The sequence below is a fragment of the Gavia stellata genome, chromosome 17 (assembly GCF_030936135.1).
Source record: "Gavia stellata isolate bGavSte3 chromosome 17, bGavSte3.hap2, whole genome shotgun sequence".
NCBI classification, from domain to species: domain Eukaryota; kingdom Metazoa; phylum Chordata; class Aves; order Gaviiformes; family Gaviidae; genus Gavia; species Gavia stellata.
The window spans coordinates 19,241,286-19,253,767 of NC_082610.1; positions in this window are offsets into that span (position 1 = coordinate 19,241,286).

Consider the following 12,482-nt stretch of genomic DNA (forward strand, 5'->3'; position numbering starts at 1 on the left):
ACTGCTGAGGTGAATTTTAATTTTGAGTATTGCTCCTTGCAAACAGAAAGAATATGCAAAGCAGCTCGCACTTGGTTTAAATTAATTGCCATTCTGCTTAAAGTACTTAAGGGCCAGTCAAAGCAGAATGTTGATGGATCTCACGCAGTCAAGCTTTGCTCTGGGAGAGGCTGCAAGTCACCCATTCTATTTATTATTTGCACATCATAACCTTTTGGTGTATGCACGTATGTGCATGCTGCTCTGCTAGTTTACCATAATAACTATACTGCAACTGCTGAAGGAGGTGATCCTGATAGCTGTAATGGGGTCTGTTTCTTCAATTCTGGTTTCCAGTTCCCAAAGAGAATTTTAAATGGACCAGGCTTAATTTCTTCTCATTTCTGTGTCATACATCTGTAAAGAAGAAAGGAGTCTCCACAACTTCAGCAATTTTGTTTCATCCAAACTCAACTGTATTTTAGGACCACATTCAATAATGGTGCTGAATGATCTGTAGAAACATTGCAAAGAACAGTAAAAACTATTCTTGCAGCTTTCTAAACATCATGAGCAAGATTCTGATCTCATTTACATTCTTGTATGTCATAGATAAAGGTACTCAGGTACTCTGCTTACAGATAAGAAGCTTGAGAATCAGATTAAATGCAGATATTGTTGTATTAAAGTGGCTTAGTGAAGACAGGAGGTTATACAATGCTGACAAGGTGGTCTGAGATCCTGAAAGTCAAATACCTGCCCATCACAGGCCCTTTATGAAACTCATGTCACTGCACAGAGAATCTCTTCAAATTTGTGGGTTAAGGTATGAACTGTTTGGATCCTATGTAGGAAGGGTAGACTTTAACATGAAAACCAGTCCCTGGGAATAAAAATCTTGCTGCCATCTCATTGCTGAGCTTGTTGGTTCTCTGTCAGGAAACAGCAGGCAATGGTGTGAAGGGCTACACACTGCTGTGAATTTTCTCCACCACTCCATTTTTTCTTTGCTGATGCATTTCCATGCACCTCAGCTGCATACTCTACAGCAGCCCTCACTCCTGTGCCTAACTCTTCAATCCCACTGTTACCCACAGACAGCAAACAGCCACCTCTGTAACTCCAAGCTGTTTGTATTCACCTAAATGTCCTACCAAATGGCCTTCCAACTTCCTTTTAAACTCAACCTGTGCTGCTTGGAACACCACTACTTGCACTCCAGTATTGACCCTGCCTATTGCTTCGTAAACTCCTCCACATAAGAGCATCTAATGCTTTCTGACCCTTCATGCAAAGAAGATCCTTGGACATATGCTTGCTGTGTACAGCTGAAGAGCCTCTTTCTCAGTCACTGTTTCTGGCTGCAGAAGCATGTCTTGCCCTTCTGAAAAGCGGAAGTGGAGAGGGGTATAATATGGGTATAAAAGAAGAGGAAATATTGGGAAAGGAATTGGAGAAGCAGAAGTATGGTCGTGTTCAATAAAGACATGTCTTCCAGCTCTGATAACAACAATTCCCAGTTGCAGCTTATTGTAGAGCAAGTAACTACTCAAACCTGTTAACTCTATTCTTTTGATAGCATCTAAGTCATGAGTAAATATCAAAGTAGCTTATTAAATAGCATTATATAGAAGTGCTTGAAATTTCCCATCATAATGAAAAAAGGAGGATAGAGATATTTTCATCACATGTTTCTTAGGGTATACCATACCCATACTATCCTGAGATAGTATGGCTCATTGTCTATGTAGAGCATAATATTTAAATTCATATACCCAGTGCTTAGGACTAAGATGAAGTATTTTAAACACCCTGTCAGGCTCTCCCAACCCATGTGTTGATGGGGTAGGTAAAGCAGTTGAACTGTTTCAAGCCACTTGCAACTCATTCAAAGTACTTAGGAAACAAAAGCTGGGTATTTCTGCTTATGTCTGAGTACGAATGTGCATAGGACACAATTCACAGGAAGAATCTTGATGTATATTGCAAGAAATGTTATTAGAAAAGATATCAAAATAAATTGGCTCTAATTCAGAATCAAAGTAGGTGTGTGATCATTAACAGGAATCTGGTGGGGCTATGGTCTCTTACAGAAGTGGCTATGGCAGTTTGCTGAGAGTAAGGAGTCCTTGCATTTATTTACAGCTTTATGATTTCCTTGCAGAATGCCAATGTGCAAATTCCTCCCTGTGCCTGATTTCCCTTCTATCTTTTGCCTGGCTAAAATAATTTTATTATAAATGTCTCAAGAAGGAACTAATAAATTCTACATTTACATACTCACATGACAGGAACTTGATACTGGTTGCTACTGGAGTAAAAAACCCTAATTATTGAAAACTGCTAATTAAAAATGCTAACCCTTTTTCCCAGATTTTGGTGTGCAGAGGGTAGGAATGGGGTCTTCCACCTGCAATGACTTTGTTATATCTTGGCAGTAGGAGCAAATTAAAGTATCTTTTGGGTTGTCCTAATCTGAGCAAAGGAACTAGTCCTCTCTTGTCTCACTCATGGAAGTAGTTTCACCTCCTGCTTTGACTGTATTGAGTAATGCTCAGATGAAGCCAAACATCAGCTCTGCCATGTCCTTCCATACATGGAGGCATATGCAATGCCTTACATCTATCCTTTTCGGTTCACAAGTCAGTATCACAGCAGCCCTGAGGTTGGTACAAAGGTCCTGTGACATTTCAAAAGATAATTTCAAAGTAACATTTAAAGTTTCAAGTCACAAACTTGGCCAACTCAAGGACTTTCTAGGCACAATTTATACATTTGAGAGATAAATTGACTTCTTTTCTGCTCCATTTCAAGTTGATAAGGAGTTTTTTCCATTGTATTCAGTTTGAACGTAATCATGTCAACTGTGAGGCAACCTTTTGGGACTCTTGTATGTAATAAATCGTACTGCTGGATTAACATAAGACACATCTTAATTGTGAAGGCTAAGGTGGTCTCAACCACAGACCATGCTGTATATACACCCTTGACAATCCAGTGAGTTTTTCCATTTTGTGCTACTTTGCTCCTAATGGAAGCAATATCCTGTATATATCAAGATCAAAGACAAGTAGGACTTTGGGAAAGAATTTCCAGTTTGACCACTCATGAAAGAACTGAATGAGCTCATTCTGTACGTCAGAGACTTTAGCTGTACCCAAGACGACATCTGGCTCTAGAATTATTTGCTAGGATATTTGTGGATCAAAACCATATAAACGTTCTGAATGGAGCAAAGCATTTGGTATGTTATGTTTTGAAACCAAGGAGAATAGAATAGAATGTCAGGAAAGTCTCATGGTTCTTCTTTTGGGCATACCTGCTAATTAGTCACTATCCTGGCTAATATTTGCTTATAAAGAGAAAGGAACGTAAGTATATTTATGTAAGTAGTTTAGTCAGTTCTACACAAAAGCTTATTTAAAAAATCATTTTCCTCAGACCTTTTTTATTCAATGGCCCTTGAATGTTAATGTGGGAAAGTTGTTCCTGTGGCCTTACAGGCAGGAAGATTATCTGAATTGATTAATGAAGAACACCTTGGGAAAAGAACTCTCTTCAGGTATTTTTTTCTGTGGTCCAGAGAACCAGATAATGAAAGTGATGACAAAGATCTATGCAAATTCATATTTTTCTTAAATTATGCTAATTTGCTAAAACATAAGAATTTGCACTTGTATTTTAGTGATTAACCTTAGATATCCTCTATTCTTCACAGTTGGGTAATGAATTATTATATTGAACCATCAGTTACACGTTAGCTAGAACATGACTGACTCTAGTTTTGATTTGTTCCTGAATCTTTCCTGTATCTTTATCTTATAGCACTGCCAGATGCAATTATACAACATTTTCCATGCTAAGACCCTCTTTCCAATTACTATGACTTTGTCAAACTTTTAATCATTTAGTTGACATTTTACAGACTTTTGATCTACTTGTGCCAAGCATTTTTGGAAGGAGGAGGTGGAAATATTTAAATCAGAATGATCCAGCTGTTCAGAATGTAGCAAGAGCATAAATTGCTTTATAGCATTTAACAAATCAACATGTTACAGCATAAGGGAATTTGGGGGGGGGGATCTTCCTTCTGTTTAAAAAGCATGTCTTGACAACTACACTTGAAAAGCAGAGCACTGTTCATTAGAATTTACTGGAACTCAAGTTCTTCATACAACTGCTGATGTCATCCTAGGGTGTTACGTTTAGCTTAGAGATCCCGGTTTTTCTGTTGTGTGGTAAAACATTTAATGGATGCCAAATCAAACTCTTAAACTTTCTGTGCTCCAGCAGAAAAGTAAACTAGATACTGGGAAACAGAATCAAACCTTTCTGATAAAAACCTGTTTGCTTTGCTAATATATTGGAGGGTTTTTTCCCCAACACTAACGTAAAATAAGAAGAGTAGGTAAGTTGGTGTTGGTTTTACCCAGACAAGACCTACTTCCACTCTGTTCATTTAGTATAAGAATGACCACAGTAAATGAGAGGAAATGTCCATCTAACCCAGTACCCTACCTGTGGCAGTGGCCAACATAGCATGTCAAGGAAAGAGCTGGGCAAGCACAAAGTGATAATTTTGAAGAACGCCCTCCTATACTCCACAGATATGTGGCGCAGGAGATCCTGATGTGATGCCTTTGGGGTCACTATCTCTATGGCTTTGTTGTTGTTTTTATTAAGTTAAAAGGGCGTATGGATCATGGTGCAGTCAGTATGGAGAAGCAGCAAACTTAAAATAGAAGTTAAAAGACCTTGAAGACTGACCACTTTCATTCTCTTCATGACTTCCTGTCGCAGCTCAGCTGTTGCCAGCAGATGAGCTTCCTCTTCACTGCCCCTTTTCTTTTTGCCCTTTGCTGTTGCTGCTACTAGACTACGAGTGTGACAGCTTCCTCTTACAGAAGCCAAAGGGAGATGGAAAGCGGAGCACTGACTAGGAGAGAAGGGAGAGGAAGAAAGTGGGACTTGGGAATCATAAAGGGAGAATAGCTAGAAAGAATGAGTGAGGAGACAGAATGCAGAGAGGTGTCAGAGGGAAGTGGGTTCATATGGATGAGTGAGGAAGCTAAGAATGTGTGAGGTAGCAAGTGAAAACATGAATGGGAAAATAAAACTATTTGTACCTCCAGATCCTGGAGGTAAACTAAATTAAACACAACTAAAGATACTGGCTGGCCTCTGTGACTGAAAGAGTTAAACAACTTGGTATAAAGAATTCCTTTCTGTACTGTTCTGGGCAAGTCATGGAAAGGACGTCATGCTTCTGAGTTTTATTTGTCTTGGAGGTGGTGTGCGGACATCCTTATGTCTCAGAGTCTCCTTTAAATGACATTGCTTGCTGGAGTTTAAGAAAAGTTTCTGTCCCTAGTCAGCTTTATCCCTCCCCTCTGATGACTACTGTTCATCCCATGAACACTGACTACTGTCCTAAAACTAGCAGAGCAGGGGCCACACTACTACAGAAATAACTAGCAAAATCCCAGTTGCAAGCAGTTGTCTGTTTCCTTTAAGCTTCATAAATAGCATAGGTAACCTTAGATGCCTATTACTGTTCTCTCTCTCCTCTCTTCCGTGTCTTTATATTACCTTAAATCTCTAAGAATTCTCACATTTCATGTTTGTACAGCACAGCAGAGAGTAATTCTATACCATTCTACTACAAGCACCACCATGGCTTAATAAATATCTAGATAAATAATAATAGGACAATGCAGTGAGATGTAGACAAAATGAAACTCTAATCTAGTTTGGCAAATCATGTATGTGCAGGTTTCAAAGAGTTGATTCAGACCATAGTATATTATAGTGCCTAACACGGGAAAATCCTGGTCCGTGTGAGTGCGGTTCTTAGCTGTTAGGGTAACACTAATGCCAAAGCAGGCATTTAGTTTATTCTGAAATGCATATGTTCTTAAACTACCTTTCTGAATAAGTATGTGGAATGGAATTGGGTATTAAATGGAATCTGACTTTACAGACATAAGTAATCACGGTTGTTCCAACATAGCTCTTCATAAGTTTAGAGTTTCATAAAGTCTCAAAAATGTTGCTAAGTTGACCTAAGAACCAGAGCTATGAACCAGTACCCCACAGCCCCAAAATGGAAATATTCTTAATGAAATGCAATCAGAAAACTAGAAAAAAAACAACAGACAATGGAAGGGGAAAAAAAGAAAAAACGGAGGGAGAGAGACTAGGCAGAGTAGGATCACCCTTTCCTAGCTACTTGTTCCCTCCTATAAAGGAATACTGCTCATGCTGTTGCATGATTTTTACAGAAATACTTCAACCAAAACTCCTAGTCCTTGTTCTGTGTTCCTGTAGCCTTCATATGGCTTCCAAATAGAGTGTCTTGATTACTTGTGTTGATTTTTCATCAGAGTGCATTTTTGATGAGGATTTACTTTATCTACCAGTAACTATTTTATAAGGCTCTGATCTGTCAGCATGTGCATTGTGTTGGGGTAGAGCCAAGACCACACCTCAAGAACATTTTTAGGCACAAGGCTGAAGGTAGTATAACTTATCCACAATGGCAGTCTCTGTCTGACTGTTTGCTCTGTATGGATTCAGTTTGTGTGACGCCTGTTAAATATCTAAGCCTTTGTCAAAATGAATAGGAGATTTATTATCAGGGATAAAATGACAACTACTCTCAACCTTTGCAGAACTCAAGGGCAAAGCAGTTTTTCCAGTTAGAATAAGGACTTTGTCTGCTACCAGCAACTAATGGTGTCACATGCATGGGTAGAAGTGGAGGACCCTGAAACAACCTACCATAAAACCAGATTCAGTAAAACAACCAACCACCACCGTCCCAAACACACTGATGTTAATACCAGAGAGACCAATTCTTTCTGCTGGGAACAATCCCTCAAGACCCAGGAGCCTTGCTGGGATGTGTTTACAGGTAAAATACTGACTGCTTGTTTAGAATTTGTCTACATGGTTGTTGCATATGTATGTGTCTTATATGCAGTGTGGAGACATGTAAATGTAACACTACAGTATGCTCTACTTGAAGTAAAAAAACAATGTTGCACCAGTACAGCTAGTGGGAGTGAGTCCTACAAGTCCCTTTTACATCTAGCAACATATATATATATATTACAGTAGTAGTACTAGTTGTTTAGAGTGTCTATAGTGGAATAGAAGTACATGGAGAAAGCAAGCCTTTAAATGTATCGCTAAAATAATGCAGGATTTTTCTTCAAGTGTCAGTGATGCAAATGTTTTCCTGAAGCTGACTGTGGGCCAAATTCTGTCCTGACTGTGCAAATGCAGTCCTTCTGGCTTCAGCTGAATGGGATAGGAGAGAAAGATTTGGCTGGATTTCACCACTTCCTTAGGTAGACTTATCTAAGAAATAACTCTTTGATGGGAAAATATTTAGTCACTTTTTTTTGAAGCTGACTGGAGGGCTTCTGTGCCAAAAAGCTTGCCTAATTTTTCTTATTATGCCAGCTGAGCCAATAAAACATTATCTCTATCTGCAAACCTTCTTTTTCCTATGACCTTCATTTGGGAGAGAGAAGGCTGGATAGACTTCAGAGAAGTAATGGTACAAGTAGGTCCAGACTGATTACTGAAAGTCAGAGGAAAAAATTTGGTTGAAATAGCAAACAACAACAGACAACGAATCTCCACTTTCCCTGGGGATCCTGTCCCCTTTGGGATCCTTGTGCGCTAACCACAGAAAGTACATTTAATATGAGAGTTCATACATATATCAATGCAGATTGCCTAACACAGCTGAAATACCTGAGTCACATCCTAGACGACACACAACTTTTTGGGAGAAAGGAACAAAATAACCTCTTGTCTCAAGCAAAACACTCTGTTTGCTATTGTGTTGTACAGAAGTTTAAGTTTGACAAGATAGACCAATGATCTTCTATGCAACTGCTGATAGGTGAATAAATCAAATGCACAGCTGTGAAACTTCTTGTGTGATTCCGAAAGCAGCTAGCTGTATTTCCTGGAGACTAATAACATCGTTTCTTCAGAAAAGTGAAAGCTTATGGATTTAATTTAAAATATAAATACACATTATTATTTAAACAAATAATATGCTTAAAATATGGATTTTGAAACTTTAAGAAAACATATACATGTCAGTAAACAGAATGAAACAGCCTATATCATGTAACAGAAGAAATGCAATATAATCATCAGTACAAATATGCATTAAGCTGCATGATACAATGGATATTAAGAATGAAACAAAGAATAAATAACATGACAGACATAGCCTCAAGAAATACAAGCAGGGATAGATTTGCTCTTTTAGTAAGGTGACAAGCAGGCTATCCTTGCATACATGCTGCTGTTTCCTTGTAAGCAACCTGTTTGATCTTGACAGTCATTACTTTTGCAATCAGGATACCCGAATTCATTGGTGTGACACATCAGATTCTCAGCAGTGCCAGAACACAGTCTGGCACACCTTCCGGAGGGGAATATGTACAGCTTTGAGCCTTTCCTATATTGTCCTGATTCAGCCCATTGTCTAAATTAACAGGCTCCTCCACCTTGCCTGAAGGCCCTGTGAACAGAGCAGAAATGTGCACCAGGCAGAGCCGGGGGAGCATCTGCTAAGGCACACAGATGGCTGTAAAATGCAGTACCTATACAACTTTGCTGTGTCAGACAACCGGGATCATCCATGAGAAAAACAAAAGAGGTTGGAAAAAGGACATCCTTTCAAAAATCAGCTGGAGACATTTTTCCCGCTCTTTTCTTTTAACCTTTAAAAAAACTTAAACCTGTACCAAATCCCAGTGACGTTAGAAACTGGACTTTATGGAGAATGGTGGGGTAACTTGCTTTGTTCACCTCTGTGTAAATACTGTGTATTTATACCGCCTGTATAAATACCGCGGGGTGTGTACTTTGCCACAGGGGATATAGGAGGGAGCCAGGGCATTGCCGTGCCCGGGCTGCAGGGGTGGAGGGGGGCCGGCCCCGGGGCTGAGGCAGGGCCGAGGGAGGCCGGCCCCGGGGCTGAGGCAGGGCCAGGCCAGCCCTACCGGGACAGGGGGGGTGTTGGGAAGCAGTTTGCCACCAGCGCTTTTCCACCCTCTACATGTAATCTCAGGTATGAGTTAACGGGTTGCCTTGCTGAGGCGGATTAGCTTGTGCTCCGCTAAGTCATTTTGGGGTGGAAAGGCTGGAATGTCGTTTGTGGTGCCTGCCTGTGTGAGGGGATGGGGGTTGTTCCACCCCAAATTCCTGTCGTGGGGGGAAAAAAAAAAGGAACAGCTAAAAGAAAGGGGGAAAAAAAAGTCCCAGGCCTTTCAGGCACGGTTTTGGTTCCTGTCTCCCGAGTGGAAACGCAGCAAACTTGCCAAGTCCTCTCAGAATAGGTTTCCCGAAGAGGTAAGAGTACTGCTGCAGGTACATACCTCACTGCCTTTCTCCTGACGAAGTGGTGATGATGGTGAATTGCCATCCCCGGAGCTGCCGGCGCCCTGCGTGTGTGGTACAGGGCACTGCCTGGCTGGTGCCAGTCACCCCTCTGTCCGGGGGCTGCACTGAGGTAAACCGCGCCTGGCGGCCCCCCGTGAAGGGCGGCACTTTCTCTGGGAGGCAGGAAACACCCCACATTCGGGCAGACATCCTCCCCAGGGCTTTACCCAGCCTCGACGGCAGCCGGGGAGCGTGGCACGCCTCAGGCCGGCCACCTTAGCTGCTCAGCTGCCAGCTACCCGGGAGCAAGGTGTTTCCTGCTGCTGGCACCCCATGTCCTGTGGTGGCCCTGTCATTCTAAGATGGCGTACCTGAAGGCCACCTCGGGAAGGGGGGGGCCTCTCTATGTTGTATTTCTCACTATTTCTCAGGAGGACAGTCCTGGAGCTCGGTGACTTTGGGTTAGGCCCTGGGAAGGACGCAACCTCCTTCTGCCCGGCCCCTCACAGCTCCCATGCTGCTGCCTTTTTGCAGCATTATCTTCAAAGGTTTGTGACAGCTGTGGTGGTGTTTTGAGCGGGAAAAGCTCTCTGAGGGCAGTGGGTGGTTGTTCTCCTTCCTCCCTCCTGAAACGCTTTTACATCATGGATGAACAGGTTGTGGCACATTCAGATAAATTTGTTTCATCTCGTACTGTTTACTCTGAGCCCTTGTAAAGGAAGTTTTCAAAGATCCATGTGGGGCACGGTGTGGTTTGATTCTTTATTATTTAATGGCATTTGTGACTAAATTATGTGTGAGAAATTATTGGTAATGCATTTCATTAATGCTATTTTTGACAGAAGCTTTTAAAAAAACACAGTTGCCAGGATTGAAGCAATTTACTATCAGGCAGCTTTATTATTGGCAGTTTCAGAATGCTTAGCTTGGCCAGGTCACCAGATGAGATTAATCTCAAATAACTTAAAGTGAATTGACAACTTGAAAAAATAAACCTGGCTTTAGAAAGATGGTCCCTTCTTTATTGTTTGTATCATAAATGCAAGAAAGATCGTAATCCTCATGCTCTGCTTTGGGTTTGATTCCCAGCATATGAAGGCCTGATGCTCCTGTCATGTATGCTAGAAAAATCATGGAATAACACCAATGTGACTGTACCAGAATGAGTGAACCAAGGTAGGAGAAAGTCTCTGTCTCTTTCTGGTAAATTTTGTCTATTTATTTATTTCTAACCATCCTGTGTTGCTCAAATGTGCTTCCTCAATTGGGTAAGTGAGGTGTGCTGACATTTGGGATGTTCAGTAATTTTTTCAGTTGGGGCAGATGAACTGTAAAAAAAGTCTCCAAACCATTTTTGTAGTTTCCTGAAAGTCTCAGAGATTAGTCACAGGGCATATTTGTATTTTCCTGTGAGGTAAATTGAGATCCTGTTAATATCATGTCCACTGCAGTTACGTCAGTGTCATGCTGACAGGTTTCTCTGTGTCTCTTGGGTTGCAAGCTAGCTTTGATGGCCTTGTGGCTTAGGATTGCTGGTTTGTGTGAATTTCTCCTTTGGGATTGCAAAAATGGCTTCTTTGAAACTGAGGCAGAAGAGCTCATGAGCTTTGTGAGGTTCGCAGGAGTTGAGGTTCGCAGGAGTTGAGCAGACTTGAGCTATTCTTCGCCCTGTCCCTGCAGTGTACTCCGAGCCTGGAGTGCTGAGAAGGGGCAGATTAGAGTAGATCATGTAGTCTTTTAATCAGCTGAAGTCTTCCTTGAGCCAAATAAGTTGCTGGTGTTTTAAATCAATTTTATAGTGCGGTTGTGTCACAGGAGATCTGGTAGGAGTTTAAGTATAAACAAAAGGTTTGGCCCAGATTTTTGCACAAATAAATCTCTGCATTTAACATATAAAGGCAGTCTGTAAGATTAAGTATTCCTGTGAGTTGTGCTTTTTTATTGTGTTCCCTCTCCTACCTGGCTTTTTTTAGTGATCCCACAGAAGTCTCCTCTCTTTTCCAGGGTGTGATTCAGCAGGGACTGTGCTGGTTTTACGAAGATACAACTGAGGCCTTGGTCGCTCACTGCTATGGAAGGGCTTCCTTTCATGGGTGAGTTCTTGCACTGGTGGAAAGGCACATGTGAATCTGTGGGGTCTGATGGCTGAAGTTCATACCCTTTTTGGTGGCATTCCTCCTTTTCTCTCAAGGCCACTGTTCCTCTCACAAAGATAGTGACATAGAGGAATTCTTCAGGAAAGAATTTAAGACCAGATCTAATAGATCAATGATAAGCTAACACGGTAAGGGGCTATTCTTTGTTTATGTTTATGTAAAAAGTCAGATTTTGTGAATTTTGTGAATTTTCTGCTCAATGTTTGTATTCTACTGGAAAGCTTGCTTCAGAGATGCCTTTTCCTTACGACCTCCAGCTTACTAGGTTGAAAGAAAATTGCAGGCTACTCTGTTATTTCTGGTTAGTAATTGCTCTGAATTAACAGGCAGTGTGTGTGAATCCTCTGGTGCTGATGATTTCAGACTGAAGATAAAAGATAAATGGGAGGTAGGATTGTTGATGAGTTTGTCCTATATAAAAATTTGCTGGTGTTTACACACACACACACAGACATGTATATATAAATAAATATAGAATCTGTAACAGCATAATATACATCTACAGTGACTAACAAACTTTTTTTCCTTTTACAAAAGCCCAGAGTATATTGGAATGGTTTAGGTTGAAAAATTACTTCTGATGGAATCTCAACTGAGATTGAGAGACTGTTTGTTGAAATATTGGTCATTAAAATCCTGTCTAGGATTACTTGAGGGATGGATAGTATTGATACCGTAGCTTCCTTGCTGAAGGTAAAGGTTTTTTACACGTCTCTGTTAGATCAAGTGTACCTGTGACAACTTCTCTGTTACGAATGCTATGCAACTGCACCTTGCCATGAGGTATGTGATTCAGTATTGTTTTGCATTATCTTCAGTCAACGCGAATTTAGTGCAATTATAATGCTCATTTCCTGTAAAATAGCAGCTATCTGAATAATGGACCTGAATTCCCATTAGAATGAGGTCATTAAGCACAAAAGCATTAATAGCATT